Genomic DNA, 23,059 nt, shown 5'->3' with positions numbered 1-23,059 from the left:
TCGGGGGCTAGTCACCCCCGCGTCCAACCACCCCCCTTAAGGGCCCTTCCCGCCGTCCCGACCCCACCAAGCCCCTCTGTCCAGTGACCAACCCAACCTACCCACGCACACGTTAATGCTTGAAAAATGTACGGCAATTTTTTATTTTTTAATACGCTTCTTGTCTCTCTCTTTCTTGCCTGCCGGCGCGGCGTAGAGCTTTTTCTCGCTCCCTCTCTCGCCCTCTTTTCCTCTCCGCCACCCCCGTATGCGTGATGTAGCGCCTCGTTCGGTTCGTTCGGTTGGTCGGTCGGTCGGTGCGCGGCCTCTGGGTTTTTTTTCGCTCTATCGATAATTTGTTTGGATAATTTCCAATGGTATTGATCTAGATGTACATCCTGCAGGACGAACGCAACGCCTATACCGTCGCGCACAAAGCGCGGCGATGGGCGCACGTAGAAGCGGAGGACGAGACGGAAGGTGGAGGAGGGTCGGGGCTGATCGTGAGTTACTGACGTTTTAGTATTTATCCATCTACGAGCTCGTTTTCCGCGTATCCGCTTAGGCGGTGGAGACACCCACACATCTACACGCGCGATCGTGCACAGGCGCGCATCGTTCTCACGGAACACGCGCGGAGCTCGGTCCAGACACCACCGCGGTATACGAGTGCGTTCGGCCGTCCGGCGTTGTAATATTTCGTTAGCCGTGCCGGGGCCATACGGGACGGGTGGGTGGGGATGGAAACTTTGATGAATCGCCCTCGTCGTCGATACCGCAGATCGACAGATACGATGGCTGGTCTGTCGTCGCGCGGATTCCCCGTCACAGGGGTGAGAAAAAAGAAAGTCGACGGGCGACAGCACGGGTGCACGCAGCCGCGGCTTGAAGGCTAAATGATCCTGTTTGCACACCCTTATCCTTGCACCTGCCTGTTGATTTTTTAGGAATCTTTGGAGTGTCCCGCGGTAATATGCAATTTCAATTGTATCAAATGATATACCGAATCGAGATTGAAATGCCTCGAGTGTTGTCTCGAATTATGCCCTTTTAAATTCGGCAAAATCGAAATGTATATAAAAACAAAAATATTAAACATATTAACATATCTGTTAATTTACTTTTGCGAGTTATAGGATTTACTTTTCGAAAATGCAAAAAATATTAACATCTAATTTATGTCATTTATATATTATATCGAGCTTAACAAATTTTACGAGCTAATTAGGAATTGATTTTTAAGGAGTGATCGAACTTGGAAAATTTCTTTGTATATTAATAAAGAAACTCGTGAATATATTTCATGACTAAGCAGAGCGAAGGACGAAAAAGGAACGCGGATAGGGAAGAAATTGTTTGTGTTTGCAAAGACAATGCATCGGCCGTGGAAAGAGTAGCGGAATAGGATCGGACGGATAAGAGGTAGGTCGAGGTAGGACTTCTGTTCTTTGGGGTTGATTTTCACCTCACTTAGCCCCTCGTAACGGTCGACTCGGTGACCGAGGGCGACCGGAGACGGTGGGTGAGCGAGGATGCGCCGGTCTTCGTGCCTTCGAGTCAAGTTTTAATTAGCTTTTCCGAATTACCGATGTAGCGGACCCCGACTTGCCGCTTCAGACTCCTTTGCCGGAAGGACAAAGAGGGGAAAGTCGGAGTTACCCGCGCCTCGTTTTACCCTGGCCACGTCCCGACTTGGACAATAGCCAAGCAGCCGAGTACGAGAATCTTGATGAGAACGTCTCGGCGAGTGTTTGTAATTTTAATCCTTAGAACTATCGTCTTCTTAAGTATCTCCTTAAGTCGGATCTCGCTAGCCGTAGCAAAATCATGAACGGGTGATGCAATTTGGAATTACTTAAAAAAAGAAGTCGTACGTGACACAGTAAACGAAGTTCTCGGGGTATTATAACTGATTATCGCAAAACCGACAAGCCAGCCGAAGCGACGTAACGCGAATTAATTAAAAATTGATAATTCTGTAGTCCCCATGTTTATGCGGGCGCTCTCGCGATGCGTAATAACGTAAAAGTAAATAAATAGATACATATATAGCTGATACCTATCCCCGCGCGGCAAAACGAACAATGGACGCGTCGATCGGAAATATAGGAAATGGATAAGAATGCATTGATTATAACGAACTATAATGCGATTTCTCTGATACCGAGGCGGCCGACGACGCTGTTCGAATCTATTTCACGTTACGTAAAATCCTATTAAACGATGTATCGATGTTCTCGATAAACGCGATGTAAACCGCTTTAGCGTGTTAGCGGTGCTGACCTATGACTCTGATGATTAAAACTCGCGGACTTCTAAACAATGTTTGACTGTCCCTAATTATCTCGCTTCGCGTATCGAACTACCAACGAACTCTTCCTCCCTTTCCAATCTTTGCCAATCTTGACGCCGTCCGCAGGACTTCGCCGGCGTCATGGACCGACGTAGTGTGGGAGGGGGAGTGCAGCGACGATTGACAATGACATTTATACATTGACGCAGAAATCGCGCGTTATTGAGTTTGATATGCCCCGAGGATACGATATATCTAATGAAATTAATTAACATTGTAATTATTGATTTGACGAATAATTAAACGCTCAGTTACTTGCGAGTGGATAAATAATCATTTGGATGCCATTATCCGCATTTACACGATAACAAAGAAGATTATTATTTTTAATCCATTTTATATTTATTAACTAAATATAAAAATTTTATATTTATTTTACATGACTGTGTAGACACACAATGCTATCCAATCTCTTCCAAGTTAGCCTTATAAATTATGTTACATTTTACCTCGTTTCGATAAAACTGTTATATTTAAGAGATTTGCTTGCTGAGATCAAATCTCTTAACAAACTGGAGCAAGATAAAAAAGTGGAACAACCAACGGGGGGGATCCAAGACTGTTCCTACACGCGATGCCTATGCTGGAGCAACGATACGCCAGAGATTCTTCAACGTTTTCCTCGCGAGGGTGGAGACCTCGAGTTGACCAAAAATCTCGCGAGCCTCCGCTCGCATTCCCAATCTCGCGAAAGCCGTCGAATTCGTTTAACGAGGACGGTCGGACGGTAGAGGCCTGTCGTCGAAAAAATCGTCGCCACACCCACACCCACACCCACCCACATGCCCCACTCCTTCTATTTCTCCCTGTTTCCCCTGCCCCCTGCCCCCCTCTGGAACCCCCCTTGATGCGGGAGGGGCATGCTAGCCGTGCCATCAAGGTGCTCGATATTCCGCGCATTTCGGTATTTCCCAATTAATAGGAAAGCGCGCGCGAGAGCGTTCGCTCGCTCGCTTGCTCGCTCGCTCGTCCGGTCTCGCGCAAATAGGAACAAAAAGAAGCACGTATACACGTACATGTGCCGCACGCGCGAGTGCTCGCGCGCGGGCGCACACGCGTGCACGCCGAAATATACGGGCACGCGTAAACACACGTATGCGATCGTGTACCTATACTATCGCGCACGCGTATTCTGACAAAGCTTCTAACGCGAAAAAAAGCAGGGACTGCAAGCGCGGGAGGGCGCGACGTAGGGCGGGCGAGAGGGACGAGGGGGTGAATGGTCGAGCGCGAGTAGCGACAACTAGCGCGGGTGCGAGTGAGAAGCCGGACGATTGGATAGAATCAGCAGTCTGCGAGTAACAATGGGGGGTTCAATTGAAAAAATAATTTAATGTGTCCTTTTAATTAAACAGAGAGGAGGGACAGGCGGGTGAGGACCGAACGGGTGGTACCGGCGTACACCGCGGCGTAGGACGAGGGTACGGGGATGGATGGACGAGAACCGAAAGAGGACGTACGGGGTGGCGCGGAGAAGCAGCCAGCAGCAGGAGGAGCAGGAGGACGAGGTGGAGGACGCGGAAGAGGAGGAGGTGGAGGCGCGGCTCGGATGGACGCGGAAATTTAAAACCTGATCAATTGATAGGACGGAATGAAAAAAGTAGGGTTGTGGGGTTGCGCGGGTGGCGGTGCCGGGGGAGAGAGAGAGCGGGTGCCACGGCGCATCGACGGCGGGAAGGGGATGACGAGGCGGAGGAAGGCGGCGGAGGAGGCGACGAAGAGAGGGATAGAGGGGCGAGGGGTGCAGGCTGGCCCGCGGAATAGGGGTGAGACGAGGGGGCGAGCGGGCTAGAGGCAGAAGAGAGGAGACCGCGACGAGAGAGGTGGGTAGATGGGATTGCCGGGCATTATTCTGAAACGCGAATTTGTTCATTTGTTTCTTCCCTCTGTATGCGCCGCGGCGTGTGTGCATCCTTTTATCGACTGAAATCCAGGCTTCGAATTACCGTGCAAATGATTTTTTTTTTTTTGAGCGCGCACTCGCGCTAGTCCACCCCCGCTAGCACAGCACCCTCCGCGCGTCAGCCCCTGGTCCCAGGCTCTTCCCTCTCGATTTTCTCGCTGCAACTCTTTTCTGCATCGCGCCGCGCACAGCGGCCCCGCGACACCCGCGCGCGCGCGTTTTGAACTCAAAAGGAATTTAAAACCACTGCCGATGCCCGCCGCCGCCGCCGCCGCCGCCGCCGCTGCCACCGCCACCGCCGTTGCCGCCGTCACCACCGCCGCCGCGACCGCCGCGGCAGCACCATGAGATGACGTACAATGAAACAAACGAAAAATGGGGAATTCCCCGATCTGTCGAGTTACCCGCGGGGTTGTGTTACCTGAGTTCCGATTCGCAACACTTTACGACGATAACGCGCTTGATATATCGCATTCGTATCAGAGTGTGCCCGAGCACTTGATTCGGCGTTTGGTACCGAGATTCAAGGATCCCGAAGTTTATGGAACACGCAGAAATTTGATTTTTCCCAGAAAAATCAATGGTTTAAATCTATATAAATAAGTAATTATTGAAGTTTAGAAGTTTTACATTTTATTTTCGTAACTCGTTAAAATCATATATAATCATGATAAGACGTTACGCTATTTTAGAATTATTAAGGATCAAAAAAATGTGTGTCGAATAGAGGAAGAGATAGCCAATCTTATGATACGTTAGATACGTATATAAATACAGTTTGCTTATACCCATGTATCGTTGGTGATTTAAATGCCTTGATACTGTGACGGAGTTTAAAGCGGTAATTGAGTTCTCACTGACAATTCGATGGTCATCATAATGACAACTCGTCGGTGAACGTCGGTTTGGAACACGCGGCAACGACGAAAGTCAGCGTGGCACCGCGACGCAAGCAACTTCTTCACAATTGACTTCGTTAACGCGACGTTTCCGACGCGGAAGAGCGCAAGTACGACGACGACGTACGGCGCTTCTGAATCCCAATGGACATTATTACGAGGCGAACTGAACCATAGATAAACTCCCCGGCGCACGAGATCACGGAGCGCTGCGGAGCAATATGAAACTCCTCGATCTAATATGGCTTGAGGCGGCGACGAAGCGTGACGTCACATCCGCCGTCCCGTCCACCGGTCATCTTGAATATTGAGTCGACCACCGGCGGACCGGAAGTTATGAGATTCGGATTCCGACCCCGATGCCCCGATCTGCGTTTATATATCACGAACGACTCCGTTTCGGCTCGGTGAACGTCTCCCGAGCATGCGACTTTCCCTTGCGTTTGCGCCTCGGCGCTGAACGCCGCGGATTAATGCCGTTTCGCACACTCCGCCCGTATTTTACCGCGGCGAAACGTATCGGTGTAATACTCCGTGCAGTCGAGTAAACAATCTGTAAACGAGAGGAAGCTGCAATACTCCCGCGTACGAAAGGATAAATAAATAATCGAATCGCGCTGATTTGCGCTGTTTAACGCGACAAAAATAACGCCGTTGTGCAAATTGTGAATTACGGGATCGGACGATGTATAATTTTGCATGACGCAAATTGCATTTCGCGCTTATTTCCGCGAATCTTTCCGCGATACTTTGTATAATGTATTTATACGAATGCGGGAGAACTGGAGCAGTGCATTAATAATAACCCTATTAGCCGACTGTATTGAGGCAAAACAATCGATAATTCATTTGTTGCGTCCATTAAAAATGTAATTTAAAAATATATTAAAGGGGTCGGCTCTGAGAGAGAGAGAAAGAGAGAGAGAGAGAGAGACGACGAGAGAGAACGACAATGAGGGAGAAAGAGAGTGGGAGAGAAAACGGAAGGAAAGAGAGAGAGAGAGAGAGAGAGAGAGAGAGAGAGAGAGAGAGAGAGAGAGAGAGAGAGATACTGAGAAAGTGCGGAGGCGGAGGTATGCCGGTCGAATGCAAATGAATTATTAAAAATTTAATCAATCGAATCGGCAGTGCCTTGCTTCCCATCTACGACGTAATGATTATTCATGCTGAGGTGGTTTCGCGCGAACGAATATTTATAATTTGTTTATTTAAATTGTTCGCCTGGCTCTCTCTCTCTCTCTCCGTCAGCGGGTCGCGCACCCTCGTGAAATTGCGTTATTAAGTTTACCGTTTCGTATAAATCGCGTTTTCCAGGCCAGATTATTGGAAACTCGGAAGCTGCCCACTTTATACGCTCTTACAATATGTAGAGGCCAGAAGGTCTCGCCACCTTTTCTCACCGACGAAGAAACGTATTTACAATACCGGGCGAATATCTGCATAAAAGCCAGAGATTCGAAGCATAGACTTAACACTTTTCATTTATCTACCGGCTGCATACAGCTGTACTAATAAAATTCATATCTCACTCTTAGTGCAGTTTGTCAACATGCATTATACATGATGTATCCCAAACATCGCAAATAAATTTTCAAAATATTTTCTTTCACATATTAACAAATGTTATTTCAAATATATATATTTTATTCATGGCAGAATTGAAAGTTAATTTACGGTTGATAATTTTGCCAGGTCAAAATGAAATTTTCCATATGACGTTTTATGTGGAAGAGTCGATTTTAATCTGTCGACGAATCACGCAATGGGACTCGAATATCGTCTATCGTCTCTAATAAAAGGGCGGATTGTTCGATTCCTCGGGAAAAGACTTCGGGAAAAATTCTCGCAAATTTGAGACCGTCTCGTTTCTCGCGACCCTTCTGGGACCCCTCCGTCGTCCTTCGGCGCCCGCCACGCGCCTCTTCGGCGTTCCCGCGTCATATCCCAAGGTAATGTCGATCGATCGGCTCATTTAAATGTTGACCGCCTCGGCAGGATATAAAATTCAAAGTGCCTTCATAGATACTTTCATATGCGGCGATCTCTTCGCTCCTCCACGGCAAGCCTATCCATTTCTGTCTCGGTCTCTGTCCTTCTTGGATCCCATCGGTCGAAACGTATTCGTCGGCCTAATATATTTATGCAGGAATATATGCATGTACATGGAACCCACTCTCTATCCCTTCCTTATGCGCGGGGGCCCTTTACGAAACGCATGTGTACTAGTACTAGTACACATGCATATGAAATTATGCACGTGGTGGTAAGATTATGCATGTGCCTGACCTCGAGAATCGATACGTATATGGGGAAGAGGGGGAGGGAAGGTGCGAAGTGGCCAGCCAAACTTTCCGGCTGCTCACCCACTGCTGAGTTTTCTCGCGCAGTTTAAATATATATATATATATATATATATATATATATATATATCACATTTCGATATCAATAGTTACCGAGTTAAGTAAATAATAAGGTAATAATTTCTTCAAGTTCGATCTAATGTGATTTTTATCTTAATCCTTTTGCGTCTTAATTGCTCAAGTCTAATATATTAAGGGAATAATTTTGTTAAAATGCAAACTTATGTTTTTAAAGTTACGAAGCATTGTCGTCTCAGTTTGTTAACATGTTCTGATTTATGAATTAAGTTATTTAACCGACATTCTTCTTTATACAAAATAATAAATAGAAAAAATACGGGTTATGCATAGCTGCTAGTAAATCTCTTCTCACTTTCTATTTATTTTCAATATTCTTCATATAGTTCGAAAGATTATACTCGGAAAGTAAATACGAATTCCAAACGAAACTCGTTAACCTGTCGATGCTCACAATCTTCTTATTGGTTAAAACGACGGCAGATTCGCAGTGTTACGCAGCTACCTTCGAATTCCGAAATTGGATGATGGCACGAAACATAAATAGTCCGTGAGGTTTTTAATCATTTTCTCCTCGCGCAGAATACCAAGTTCAACGCGCGTCCATGTTGCTCGAAGGGAAGAAAAACATTGCGTCGGTACAACGCTGTCAAAATATACCTTCCTCGCATCCGTCCCGCGGGCTCCACATTACGTGAACGTTAAATATTATTTTTAGGGGACACATTTATTTGCGAATAAAAAATAGAGCTGTCTCGCGAATAAAGTGGAACCTCCGCGAATACGCGAAGCGTATTTCGCCGAAGCGCCTGTTGCTAAATATTCACGCGGTCGCCTCTTCCCCCGGTATATCCCTCCCCACTGGTATTCACATATATACGTTAATTACTCAGTAAACAGTAATTATTTTTGCGAATATAGAACACTCTATTCTTTGTTTGAAATGCGTGAAACATAAAATGATTAATGACATATCGTTGTGATAAGCTCTGTATAGAAGAAATGGAACACTTTTTTTACGGTAAAGAAAATCGATGTACGATATACGTATAAATACAATTTCAGCTCTACTGCAGAGAAAGATCTTTTCTTTATATGGTAATATGTTAAAATATTTATATAGTAACGATAAATACTTGACACCCTTTAAAGCCCCTTGCACAATGGCAGGCAACAGGCAATAGGAACAGGGAATAGAAATCAGAAATCACGTATAAATGCAGAATAAACAGTGACACAGGCAATAGACACAGAGTTTCCGTCACGTTGGAAATTCTGTGTCTATTGCCTGTTGCCAACCAATCATATAGTATTCGAATTTCTTAGGTTGTAATTAACGATTTTTTGGTTATTTCCTGTTCCTATTGCCTGTTGCCTGCTATTGTGTAAGGGGCTTAACTGGTCAGTCAAATCAGTTGATACACGTATTATTTATTCACTGAATGATTTCAGTTGTATAATCTCGTAAAACATTTTATTCAAATTTCAACGTATATATTAAAAATCGGATTATTTCCAAAATATACAGGTAATCAAAAAGAAATTAAAAGATCATCATTTATAGCATTAACGGGCCGAGGAAGGAAAGCGGCAAACGAGAAAGAGGAAATATACGAAAGCATTCCGGTGATATTTCGATAGGATATGAAAGAAGAAAGGTGAAAAATGATCAAATTTTTTGGTAGAGGGACTGGTGTAGCTCAATGCATTTACAGATACGCAGGATAAATGCGGTAACGATGTGTGTGTAAAAATACACACATATACATACATACATATACATACATATTGTATTATATAACTTTATATATATATAAAGCATATATGTATATAAGTCAAATATATATGTATATACATATGTACAAACACATACCTATCTATATATATATATGTATACCACATCGAGACTACGTAACTGCGTTAGCGGAGATAATCTGGCCGCGGGGTGCTTTTTAAAAATTCGTGATTTTAAAATTCGGGTTGGCAAACAGTCCCCACTCGATTCGAAGCGCGCTCACTCCACGAACGGCTCCCTTCTGCACCCCTTACGGCACCCCCCGTCGCCGTTTCGACTCTTTTAGTTGCACTCATGCCGCCGACGGCGCCAATGGATGACAAAATATAAGCTCCAAGCCTGGATTCAATCAGAAATGGCGGCGACCCGCGCCACACATACGCAACGCTTTTTTTTCCTTTGTCGGCGGACACCCCTGCCTGAATTTTCCGCGGGTCGACGGCTCGATAAATAACCATAAGAACGCGGAGACTCACTTTGTATGCGAATGAAACGATCATATGTACGCCTTTCCGTAGTTTTAGGGATAATGAAGCGGTCGGCAGGCTGCAAAGAGTCGTTTGGACGCACCGTCGAACGAACCGCAGTGTGGTTTCACTCCCCTGAGTGCAACGGGGCCACTCTCTTATTCTTGCATTATGCGGCGAACCTGATGTAACAGTGTTTAAAAACGATAGTGCGATAAACAGCAGCAGAAAACGCGAAATTACAATGAATAGCCGAATCTGTCTCTTTCCCGTAAATTATAGCTCAATGAATGTCATCGTAATAAAAACTGATGTAATACCGGTTGAAAAATCAAAATTTCATTTCACGCTGTATAAATGTATTGTTTTCAGTACAAATATATCCAAGGTATTTTTATGTATATTAACTCAGTTATCAGTAAAATGTAGTTAAATTTAACGATAGGTTCTAATTTTCTACTGCTACGTGACTGTTATACGTATGTATAAAATCAAGCGATAGGTGCATATAGATATAAGATAAAAGCTTTCAATAGACACCGTCATATTAATAACCAAAGGAACGGTTAAATGCATAATGAAAAAAATATTTTGCCCGATAGCCTCCTTATCAGAAAAATTAGATTCGATGGATAAATATTTGCGCAGCCGTAAGCGAAATATATTTGAAACGATCGATGAGATTTGTTGCGGAAATTACAATTTTTTTTTGCGAAAATAAAAGTTTACATTTCCTGCAACTAAAATAATTTTTAATCGAGCCGACTTTATATCAGGACAAACTTTTATTCGTAGCCGCGTATGATGGCGGGTTCCCTTTGAATCGAATATTTTATTGATTAATATCGAACGCGTCTCGCGGGAATTGAGACTAACTGAGATTCCGACATAGGTGCGATCGATTATGTAATGCCGTCACGAAATATCCTAAGTAAGGTGAATGTACCAATGCCTGGACACGTATCTATTTCTGGACATTTTTATCATTTTAGTCCTTAAATAAGTTATAACGCGAATTAAAATCAAAGAATCAAAGATAAAAATATTTTTGTGTATTATATTTTTATCTTTTATTTTAATTTGCGTTATACTTATTTGAAAACTAAAATGATAAAGGTGTCCAGACATAGGTCATAGGTCTTAAGTGTCCCGGCATTGGTACCTTTACCTTACGAAAATTTTAGCACACTAAGATCCATATTTATAAACGAGTGCTGAGAAACTTGGCTTGATGACTTAATAAATAAATGAATTTGACGCTGATCGTTATTTATCGCAATATTTGATATTCGACATATGTATATCGCGATATTTATTTCACAAAAGCGATTCGATTGAAAAATTCAAATGTAGTTTGTCTTGAGACACAGCATGCATTTCTCACGATTCAATACGTTCGCGCGACCGTCGTCAATCGCGGGGGTTACTGCAATAATTCGCTAGTTATTCGTAAGAAATAATGGTACTTGATGCGCTTGCGTTTCAATGGGGAAATGAGGGGGAATGAAGCGGCTTCGCGTCGCTACCTATGGGCTCGAGTGTCGTCGCGTCGATGATAATAACACGGCGCGCGGCGGCCTTGCGTGCGCCGTACGTTCCCAACAAACACCAAGGCTATAACACCAGAGAGTCGGTCTCACCGTCACGAAATATTTCACGTTCTACGTAATAAGTAATATCGAATATATCGTTCTTTTGTGTGTATTTGAAATTAATTTTAATAAGTAAAACAAATTTTGCGCTTCTCTTTGATAGCTTAGACTCTTAGACAACCCTCATTATCGTCTATGATTAATTAGAGCGTTTTGGAATAGTAATGTTATTACTTAAATCTTAATTGACAAAAAAATTTTTTATTTGATTAATAAAATAAGAATGCGCATCAGTTTAGTTGAACAAAACCTTAAAAGTTATTATCTTATTATTAGACAAGTCTGCAGAATAAAGCGCAAAACATACGCAATGGCTCATTTATCGAAATAATTTAGGATAGAAAAAGCAGGACGTACATATTTCGGCGCACATTTATTCCATAACTTGTTAAATATTTCGTGGAAGCGTAGGCTGGCTGGCGTTTGTATTTACGGCCTTGGTGTTTGTTTTGGTAACAGCACGTTACGTCGTACGCAAGGCCGCCACGCGCGCCGTGTTATCATTCGCGCGGCAAGATTCGAGTTTACAGGTTGATAAGCCGCTTCGTGTGTCGCCTCATTACAGTCATTATCCATCGTAATGCGATCGCGTCCGGTACTAGGGAGACACCGACTCGATTGTTCCTAGTGACTATAAACCCGCGAGAATAGGTAACTCTCGCGATAGAGACGAATTGTCGCTTAATTGTCGAAGTGAGCACGATTTATTGCGCGATTTTTTTATTTACTTCATTTAAGAATCGAAACGATAAGTTGGGTTAAACTATAAATATAAATTACTGTAAATAAAATTATAAGATGGTTTTACTGGGCGGCATTTAATGGGCGATAATAATTCCTGTAACGGTATTTAGATTCGATTGTCTTTCATTCCGCTTCGAACTTTTCGCTGATTTAGACGTAATTTGGAGTTAATTTGCTCATCACTTTCGGATTGAGAGCGCGGAATAATACGCGGATCGCGTGATTCAAGTAACGTGAAACAGATATTGAGCGTTTATTTATACGTGTATCTCATTGAATTAATGTAGGTACTTAAAATATATCTCGTTTGCAATATTAAATTTTGATCGTATATTTTTGATTGAATCTTAACTCGTCTTATTACGATTAATGTAAAACTATTATTAATACTTATTTCGTATTGGTACGCCAAAGTCATTTTTGAATTTATTAGAACAAAGAGAACGTCGCATGAAACAAATCGATTTCGAGAATCGAGCGGTATCGCAATCAATTAATGAATGCATTCGTAATTAAGGTCATGTTTTAATATTTATCAACTGCGTAACATAAGTTTGGTATTTGCGATCTATTGAAATCCGCGGTCGTGAGTTCCATGTTTTGTTTTAATTATTTATTTATTTCATGTTAATTTTTTCTTGTCCATTAACACGTCGGGAGTGCATGTGAAGTGTCGTGCGATTATCCCGTCTTGGTTTACACACTATCGTAATTAACTGTTCTTTCGCAGGTGTTGTGTTGTGCGAGTGCGACGAACGAATCTGACAATGAGAGGAGGAGGAGGAGGAGGAGACTGAGGCTTGGGAGGCTTCGGACCACTTCGGACGACGGCCGCGGCGGTGCAGTCATCGGGTGAGTAAATCAGTACAAAATTACCTTTTTCAAAAAAGGTAAAAAAAGGGCGCCAAGTACACGCGTGGTTGTTACCTTGAAAAAAAACCCAAGTGGTAGTATTATCATTAATTTTATTCAAAAATAAATAAAATCTATTCTAACCTAGGTGGTAGTAGCTTTATTAATTTTTAAACAAAATTATTAAATTATAAAATAAAAAAATATTTAATTAAAATAAAATAAATAAATTTTTCTTGTAAAAAACTTGGCGCTGCTTTTTTAGATACAAGAAAAATTTATTTATTTTATTTTAATTAAATATTTTTATTTTATAATTTAATAATTTTGTTTAAAACCTTTTAAAAAAGCAGCGCCAAGTTTTTTACAAGAAAAATTTATTTATTTTATTTTAATTAAATATTTTTATTTTATAATTTAATAATTTTGTTTAAAAATTAATAAAGCTACTACCACCTAGGTTAGAATAAATTTTATTTATTTTTGAATAAAATTAATGATAATACTACCACTTGGGTTTTTTTTCAAGGTAACAACCACGCGTGTACTTGGCGCCCTTTTTTTACCTTTTTTGAAAAAGGTAATTTTGTACTGATATCATGCGTTTTGTAGTGTTACGCATCCTCTTCTAAAAAGGGCATGTCATCTATACGATTTATCGAATCTGTCGAAATATTGTTGTCGCTTTTCCGCTTTTCTCGTCCTGCTGCCGAGAGATCATCCTATAAATACTAAATAAATTATATACATGTATAATATAAATATAAATAATTTTAATTACACACACACACACACACACACACACACACACACACACACACACACACACACACACACACACACACACACACACACACACTACGTTTACGCGAACGTTACTTCTGTAGTAACTTACGATAATTCACTCGTTTACGCGGAGTAACTTACGATAATTTACTCCGCGTAAACGAGTGAATTATCGTAAGTTACTACAGAAGTAACACTCGCGTAAACGTAGTACACATACACACACACACACACACACACACACACACACACACACACACACACACACACACACACACACACACACTATCTGTCACGTATACTATGTTTACGCGAGCGTTTTACTTCCGTAGTAACTTATACGATAATTCCTCCACGTAAATGGAGATTCTGTAGCAACTTATGATAATTCATCCCGCGTAAACGAGTAATGCCGGGATTACGATGAATTTAACGTAACGGGACGCGACGGACGCGAAGTAACGTAACGTAAACTTAAGAAATTACGATCGCCGTAACGTGAAGCAGCGTGCATTTCAGAAATGATTTGACAGCTTGGTATGAATAGAAGGTTAAGATTAAGGTTATCTTTAAATTACGGCGATCGTAATTTCTTAAGTTCACGTTACGTTACTTCGCGTCCGTCGCGTCCCGTTACGTTAAATTCATCGTAATCCCGGCATAAATTATCGTAAGTTACTACAGAAGTAACGCTCGCGTAAACATACAGTTTGACAACTTTTACAAGGCAGCATATACGTACGTGTTTGTACGATTTTGTAGATACACCTTCCTTCTTAAAGATCTCTCGGCATCAGCTCTTTACGGTCAATACTTATATATATTTCACTATCTGTCACGACGCGGCAACGGTCACGACTATCACACACTTACACTTATCCTTTTCTAGGTTGTAAAAAACTGTCACGCACTGCGACAGTGCACGAGTGCACTCTCGTGTCAAAAATGGGAAAGTGACACACCAGCCGCCATTTTTGTCCGACGTGGACGTTTCTTAAAAAAAAAATTTTCCACATTTGGTCTTTGCATTGCAATATCTTCGCTCGTAGGGCACGTAACGAAAAAAAAAGACTCTTATTTATAAATCAAACCCCAAGCTATCGATCGAACCTACTTAGAAGTTGATCCGTTCACTCGTTATTGAGATCTCAAAATCTCGGATACTCGCAACTCATGCGTTCGCGTAAAAGAGTCACGGTGCGTCTCGCTTCGCGCGTACTTGGCGCGAGACACTACCGTGTCTCTTGATTATTATTTTTTATTTCATTTGTTACTCGCAGAAGTAATTACTTATAATAATTTTATGCGAGCAACGATTATTCTTTTAGATATTAATTATTCAGGGCGTTGTGCTATAATTTACATATATTTCTGTTTTACAGTTTAACGCAGTTGCAACGTAACTCCGCCGCTGCATATCGGTGAGTTATACAATATTATTTTTTATTTTATTAAACTTTAATATTTCAAATTTTATTTATTGAAGTAACGGGGGGGTTCAAGAAAAAATAATATCAGATATGTAATATGTATGTAAGTACGTGAGTGTGTATGAAGTTAAGAGATACACACACACACACACACACAACTTAAAAATACTGCTGACAAATCGCGAACATGTTATACTTAGCTTTACGAGGGCCAGCAAATGGAAAAGGTCATGCAAAGATAGCGTCTGGGACGAGCGAAAAAATTCAGATATTCCCGCGAGCTAAACCGTGTGACACAAGCAAAAGTCATTTCGATGCGCTACCGTCTATTTATATTTCACAAATCGCTTTCAAAAAGAGCGCAATACTTTGGGATTAGCGTACCGCGCAAAAAAATGTCACAGAGAATCGTCTATGAGCCGCGGCAACGAGTCAGGAAAAAAATTCGGAAATATTATTAAAAGCCGCTGGATCATTGCTGCGCACCCCCGGCGGACACTGTGGTCGTCAGGGTGCGAGGGGATGGTCCGCTAGGCCGTTGGTTATCTTCGGCGGACAGCCCATATTCAAATACGAGCTGGTCGTACGTGTCCGAGAGGAGAGAGAGAGAGAGAAGGGGGGAGGGAGAGGGGCAGCGGCACCCCTTAATGCCGCGGCATAAAGTATGTATTACGCGATATAAAAGCTATAGAGAAAGGGAGGAAATAAAGTGCGTCGCCGCTGGCGAAACTGGGTCTCCATATGAAACGCACGTTGGGATTTTTCGGTCACGTTTGCCTGATTGCAATCAGGCTACTCGTCGATCTTGCAAATAAAAGTTATATGGCGACTGTTTGTGCTGAATTACCGACACGTGTTTTGTACCCAAAGCATCCTACGCGGCATGCACGCTGCTGGGCAGCACGAAAAATTCGACGGTCCCAGCGCACCACGAGCGGCCGGGATCGTCTCGTCTCGTAAGTGAAACGTTCGAAGCGAATGGAAATATTGAGTACACGCTGTTACGAATACGCGTGTCCCGAGTGTATCGCATTGTTCGCGCAGGCGATGGTTGCTACACTAGATTAAAATCGAAGAGAGAGAGAGAGAGAGAGACGGGAGAGAGAGATGTAATTAAAGTGTAACCCGTAAAATTCGTTTCGAGAAATAATAGTTTGTAAACTAAATTATTTCGGATATAAAATAAAAGCGCCAATATAAGAGACAGTTATATTTATTAGATACGTAATGATATAATATACGATCTGTAGCGGTTACATGTGCATGTTTTTGATTTTAAAAAATCCAAAGTTTTTAATATGTTTATATCTAACGATTTCATATTAATGCGCGAATCATCGATGCGTTTCTAATGTCGATCCTGATGCTAGAATTTGCGTTCTCTTGCCAGTGCCTGTATCAAACGGCTATAAATATTCTTCAGTGACAATTCAACGGTGTTCATTATGCGGCTGAATCACGGGTAAATGTTCGCATCTGTAATCTAACAGACTCGTATACGATGTTGCGACCGAAAGCAGATACAGAACTGGTTCTGACATCTTTGGTGGTTCATTACGGAGCGTATCGTGCAACGGACAAAAACCAGGCGGAGCGATGTAGTCCGCGCTCGCGGCCGCATTATTATCATTAATTATATGCGCATTACAGACACGACTGTCGGTAACAGTGTTGCGGTTATTAGAGGAGGGAGCTAAGTGGCCGCGTGCTCGAAACAAACGCTTGGGAGTCCACAGTGCGCTTGATGCGCTTACGGAAAACGAGGGAGAGATAGAGAGGGGGAAAATAAAAGAAAGGGGGGAGAAAAAAAATCAGAATGGCGAAAACTCGCACGAGTAACCCTCCCTCCCCCTCCGCTCAACGCGAGTTTTTTCGAAGGTCCGTACCTACGGCACGGCGAGGCTGGGTTTAATGTAATGCTATAAAACCGGCATAATTTAGTAATGAACGGCCACTTTGCACAAATGGCTTCGTGCATCATGACCAAACCAAAGAAGTCCCTTTGGCCGAGTGAGCGCGTGATAGGATAATAGTAATGTGCTTAATGGTAAATGGAGGCATTCAAGAGGCCGAGATTCAGATATAGCACTCATAATAGTCGCCCGGACTGGCGTATCACCCCTAATAAGTACAAGTGGCACAAAATAGCTGTAATCACTTGACATCGTGGATCGTAAGATCATCCTGCTCCTCACCGTCAAGACATCGAGCTCGATGCTATCGTGACAGCTTGGCTATCGCCCATCTACCTACGTGGTCGGATTAGGCTCACGTCGCGATAAAGCGCCACGCCGCGCCGGTCGTTCTCATTTAAGAAATATAAAGCAATAATAACTAGAGTTTGAGAGTATATACATCGATGCGAATTAGGCTGTTATAAAAAAGTTTAAATTCCTTTTAAAGTTTAAATTCCTTTTAAGCTATCTCACATTAAAATAAATGTAAAGTTTTAAAAATTAACACGTGCGCCGCGCGTTACGAAACTCTCGGAATAGACACCTAAATATAGATTTAGGAAACAGAGTTAAGGTATATATTTCTGGTCCAAGTTTCTTCGAGAGAGGAGAGCGAAGCGCATGGAGAACTTCATAGCAAGGAATGTCGAAACCGGTTGAAGATCTTCGGAGAGAGGCTCTGATCGGGATTGATGCCGCAAGGTCACGTTAATGGACCGTACGCGAATCACGGACTAATAATAACCCGGGCCATGTCGCACTATCGGCGGTAATTCAAAGCAAATTTAACGGGGAGCGTATCGCAATTGCGGACAAACCGTATATACAGCGGGAAACATAACTCACCGTTGGTTTGTTTGCATTATCTGCCGCGCTCAAATACCCATATTTATCTCGTCTCTCGTGACACCCTGATGGGAGATCGTTATTTTATTGACACCTCGCGCCAAGCGAATATTAAATAACCGCCGGGCGTGGCGGGCGAGTCGCGCGTCGGTTCGTCCGTCAAAAACTGTCCGATTTGATTTGACCAAGAAGCTCGCGAAACCACTCGAAAATTCGTAGTGTCTAATCGGTCGGCAGGCGCGAGCGCGGGCGAGACAGGACAAAACTTGCGCCGCGTCCAGGTCCTATGATTTTTCTGATCAAACTGTATCAACGTTCGCGGTGAATTATCGGGGAAACAACTGGCATAATGTTGAGCGGCATTAATTCCGATAATGGCGACGTCGGGTAATTATTAATTTATACGATACCTAGGAAAACGATGACGCCGGAGCATTTGTCACGAGCTTGAAGTACCCCTAAATATGTCCGCGTAACCATCGGTACCCTGCCCACCCTCGTCAGGCAACAACGCCTCCTCTCTGTTCTCTCATTGCGTAAAGGGCCTATTTGTTGCTCGTGATCGATGAAACGATTTCAATTAACAAAATGCGCTACGTCGATGGTCACGGTCTCTCATTTCGGGGGGCGGCGGGAGCGGGCGCGCCGGGACGCTTTCGGAATTCGGCGAAAAATATGCTCGCACTCAAGGCTAATGGACCGGATGAATGAGGTCGTTTTGTCGAGCCACGGGAATCGCATGTATAGAAAAATATTCAGCGCCAAAAGTGTAGCGGCGCGTCAATTCAAGCGCCGCTTTGTCCCGCGTTTTACGTCTTCTCATTTCGCGGCTGAGAGTTAATTAAACGTTTGATGCGGTCTTTGAAGTCGAACCCTATGCGAATCGTTTGCGTTCTTATGGTTTTAGATTTGATTGTTGAAGTCGTTTGCTAATATAACTTTGCGAGCCGATAGCGTACCGTGAATCGAAATTTCAGTTTTGTCCGTCACGGTTTACTTGATAGATGTAATTTTTGCATACATTGCTCAGTGCAATGTATTCACGATATTCAGCAAAATATTAACAATTAGCTCGCTCTGTCGGATGGACGATTGGCAGAAATAGGTTGCCGCGGAAACATTCGTAAAATAAGGGCCGTTCTTGAAGAATATTGGATGTATTGATCTGTCAAATTTTAGACTCGATACGGGATCACTTCGATAATATGCTTTGCCGATATATTTCACAATATGGTGCAGTCAACCGACCGCGCCAGGCTTTCCCCCGGGGAGAAATATCGCGGATTATTATTTAGTCAGTTTACCGCGCAAATTAGTCATGCGAATAGGGATTCATTAGAGCAGTCGCTTAATTATCGGCGTTACAGACGACGCCGAAGTGAGAAATATATGGCGCGGCTACGCGAGCATCATGCAAGCTTAAATTCCGTTTCTTCAAATTGTTCCACGAGTATTACCAGCGTCATATCTGTCGTTTTGTTTGCTAAGTGAATTAATTAACTTTCGTCGCGTATCTGAGATATACACAAGCGCGATTCGGATGACAATTTGTCCATTTGGAGGATGTGTCTTAAGATATTCAAGAAACAAGTGCGCTATCAACGTCAGTATTCGAGCGTATTATCCACATCTCTCGTGTCCTCAACTAATTAATTAGCGACGGGATCTTAATCCGCGAGCGGGTTAGTCAATTTCATTCGGCTAATCAAGAAAAGTGAGCACAACCCGACGCGGTGATTCGCTAATGATTCACGTCCAGAACCTGGAAGATCCCGACAAAGTTTTTTTTATCTCGGGGTCGGTGAATCCTCGCGGTTCCGCATTAGCTTGAATCGAGATAGTTTTGTGCGCGCGCGAGATAGCGCGATCTCATTTGCATGGAAAAGGCGAATAGAAACTTTTTTCTCTCGGACTTCAACTTTAATTCTTAATGAAAATGAGCCCCTCGCGAAGTCGCTGTGCAGGCGATGAGACGAGAGCGAGGAGCATGACTGGTCGGCGAGAGATTCGCCGAGGGTGGCAGGGATACGACGGAGGGGACATGGAATTCGAGCGGTAAGGGATGTACGCGACGAACAATGAACGCGAGAGAGCTGTTCCAGCGCCTTTGGCCACGCGCTCCCAACCATGTACTTAACGTCGTAGTTTTGAAAATGCCGCTAAGCTCTGACGTATGCTTTTGGCAATCTCTATGACTATATAAAATGACCTGAATTAATATATCGCAAATATGAATTTTTATGATATGCACGCACCGATTGAGATAACAAATACATAATTAGTGGTTAATAAAATTAAAATTTGGCTCATTGTATAATTCGGATTTAATCAAAATTTAAGTTAGAGACCCAAAGTTCTTTGCGGAAGAATCGTTAATTATAAACTCAAGATACAAGTTATGCAACACACCAAAATTTCGAAAGGTGTATTGACGTAACATTGTCGGCCTATCTTATTAGGCGATGGACAAAATTTTTGCGGTTCATAGAAATTTCAGCATATACCTATGTACTTCGTAAGTATATGCAAGCTTTTATCTCTCTTGAGGGTCCTCGGAACCTTACCGCGGGCATGAGTCTTGCCGAGCGGTGCTCTCTTTCGAATACAATATTGCTTTGTCGAGTAGGTAGGCAGTCGCTCCACTACCAGATCGCAGACAATAATCGTATACTAGACTTCGTTGGCAGTGCCAGTGGGCAAGTCAAAAAGTCGCGGTCGAGAATGCGAACGCTTATGCAAGAAGCAGATAACCCGAGTAAATCTTATCGAAGTAACAATACCGAGTAAATGTAATGCGATTGCAGAACGTGAAATATTCAAATCTCTATTTGATCAACTTGGTCGAGTCATCCTGAACTTTCCCGGAAGCCGCGCTAAATCCGTCCGCTAAATCCATCTGCGCGATGCGTTTCATGAGCAAAGTAAGCACCGTGAAAAAAAAATCTTGGCCAAGAAAATCCCTTCTGTTACCCTCTTCCGACCCCGCCGTGCCCCACCGCCGGCCGCTCCTTCTGAGTTAACAATGGGGCGAGGCTCACGTGCGCGAGGAATCAAGTGTTCTCGCACACCAGCGCAGTCCACTAGACCGAGGGCGCATGCATAATACAATGACCCTGCTAAGTACTATTTTAAAACAATGCTGAAATTGCTTTAGGGGATAAAAATGAACGAGGTAGCTAGGTGTATTTTTCTCCCCTCCGTCACCCCGCCTCTTTGACGAGGGTGCACGTACACGCGGCCATACACGGTGTAGTAACCACCGCCGTCCTCTCGCGCGCACCCTTCGCGCCGTTGTGGCCGCACATAGGCACAGCCACGTACAAAGCTCTAAGCCTTTGAGTTGCAGTCTCACCGGCGTACAATAAGGCGTTCCATTTTTTTGTTTTTCATCCACTTTAAGAGCGCGCGCACGGGGAGAAAGATAGGAATGCGCGACGAGCTGCCGTTTTTTTGCGAGCGACATTGTCGCGGGTATCTCGTTCGATATCTCATGGCTATCTTTCTTGAGTTTCCGAGACGCTTTACGTGAAACATTGAATTTTTGACAACAAGGGTTCAAGCTAATATAGAAAGGATATTGTTTTATTTCAAAATTTGTACCAAAGAAGATATATGTTGGAATAGATCATTCAACAATAAATCAGCAATAGATCATTTAAAGTAATAAAAATTATGAGTGATATACGCTTCGAAGAAGCAAAATGTCCCGCGAGGTTTGATATTGCTCAAATCTGACTTGGCTTTTATGCATCATGTATAGTTGATCATAATTGCGCTAAGGCTCCTTAATCAGGGCATGGCCTTATCGATCACGAAGGCATTTTGTCTGGAAAGTAGGACCGACGGGGTACATGCGCGAATAAGGTGCTCGAGGATTCCACAATTCTTAGACGGTTTCTCTTCGTTACTTTGACATTTTTAATTACGGGCTCTCAGTGTCGACGAGCGAGTTGGTTTGTGCTTTGTGAACTGGCGACTTTCGGCGGCTTGACCGGCACTGAAAAGCTGGCACGGTCGGAACGAACGTATAATGGAACTTAACTTGAAATTAGTAATTGTTTAAAGCTGTCTTGACAGTATTTTATTTCTTTGAAGATTATTTCTTTTATGAACCGTTAATTATTTATTGTTAATCTGTTACATATAGAAGTATTTGTATCGGGTAATCAGAAAGAAATATCTGATAATTAAATATTTTTCCTTATGCTGTACACAATACGTGTTGGACTTTAATTTTCATTTAAAATATGAAGCTTGTACTACATATAAAGGTAATTTTTTTCTTATTATCTTTAACGATGCGTCATTTCTGTAAAATTCTTTAATAATCAGTTTACAATTATTTGAAGATAAAATGATCCGGCATTAAATCTACCAGAGTTTTATAATTAAAGAAATGGAGTGTAATAATATAGAAAAATTGCTGCATACAAAGAATAAACTAATGGGATGTAAGACTTTCTTCTGGAATATGGGACTTTCGACGGTTATAAGAGCCAGCCTAGTAAGGTAAATCGATTGAAATCGAGTAGGTAGATGAGTTTTGAATTGAAAGTTTCGATCCGCGCGCGCGATAGCGGCATTTTTATTTTAAATGGAAGGAAAAGCAAGAGCCCCGTCGACTCTGGCGAACACGAACTCTATCCCGCACTCCCTTTCATCGTCTCTAATGTAATTTTTCAATGTCATTACCCGGGACGTTTGAGGGAAAGTGAAGGCTTTTAAGGTAAACTAAAATTTCGGTATATTTTCCATGAACGACGATGGAATCATAGTAAGCGAATTATCTTCGTTAGACGCCGCTTATTACCGGTCATTCGGTTAACCATGTATACATTACACGCGTTCATATCCGACCGATAATATCTTAATTGCATAATAATTGTAGGCTAACGTATTGTCGTACATAATATTTTACTACATACTTTAACGAGTAAAACAAGTGTATTTTTAGATACATTCAAAACATTCGATTGTTTATTTGATAATCTAAAGTAGATTTTTTAGCATTTTTGTAATA

The 23,059-nt window shown here is 42.6% G+C and overlaps 1 protein-coding gene and 1 long non-coding RNA gene across 6 annotated transcripts in view; one reads left to right on the top strand and one right to left on the bottom strand.

Annotated features, from left to right (window-relative positions):
- LOC143902398 (uncharacterized) overlaps window positions 1-23,059 on the bottom strand; it is a 122,705-nt gene that overhangs the window by 69,916 nt on the left and 29,730 nt on the right. The gene's annotated exons all lie outside the window — the stretch shown is intronic.
- Pdm3 (POU-domain protein pdm3) overlaps window positions 12,924-23,059 on the top strand; it is a 153,366-nt gene continuing 143,230 nt past the window's right edge. The window contains exons 1-2 of the mRNA XM_077415237.1: window positions 12,924-13,022; window positions 15,191-15,229. The gene's annotated coding sequence lies outside the window, so the exon portion shown is untranslated. The remainder of the gene's footprint in view (window positions 13,023-15,190; window positions 15,230-23,059) is intronic.

The sequence above is a fragment of the Temnothorax americanus genome, unplaced genomic scaffold, assembly GCF_048541705.1.
Source record: "Temnothorax americanus isolate GAGA-0224 unplaced genomic scaffold, ASM4854170v1 Scaffold4, whole genome shotgun sequence".
Lineage (NCBI taxonomy): Eukaryota > Metazoa > Arthropoda > Insecta > Hymenoptera > Formicidae > Temnothorax > Temnothorax americanus.
The sequence above is the reverse complement of the archived record's forward strand: the minus strand, read 5'-3'. Positions and strand labels throughout refer to the sequence as shown.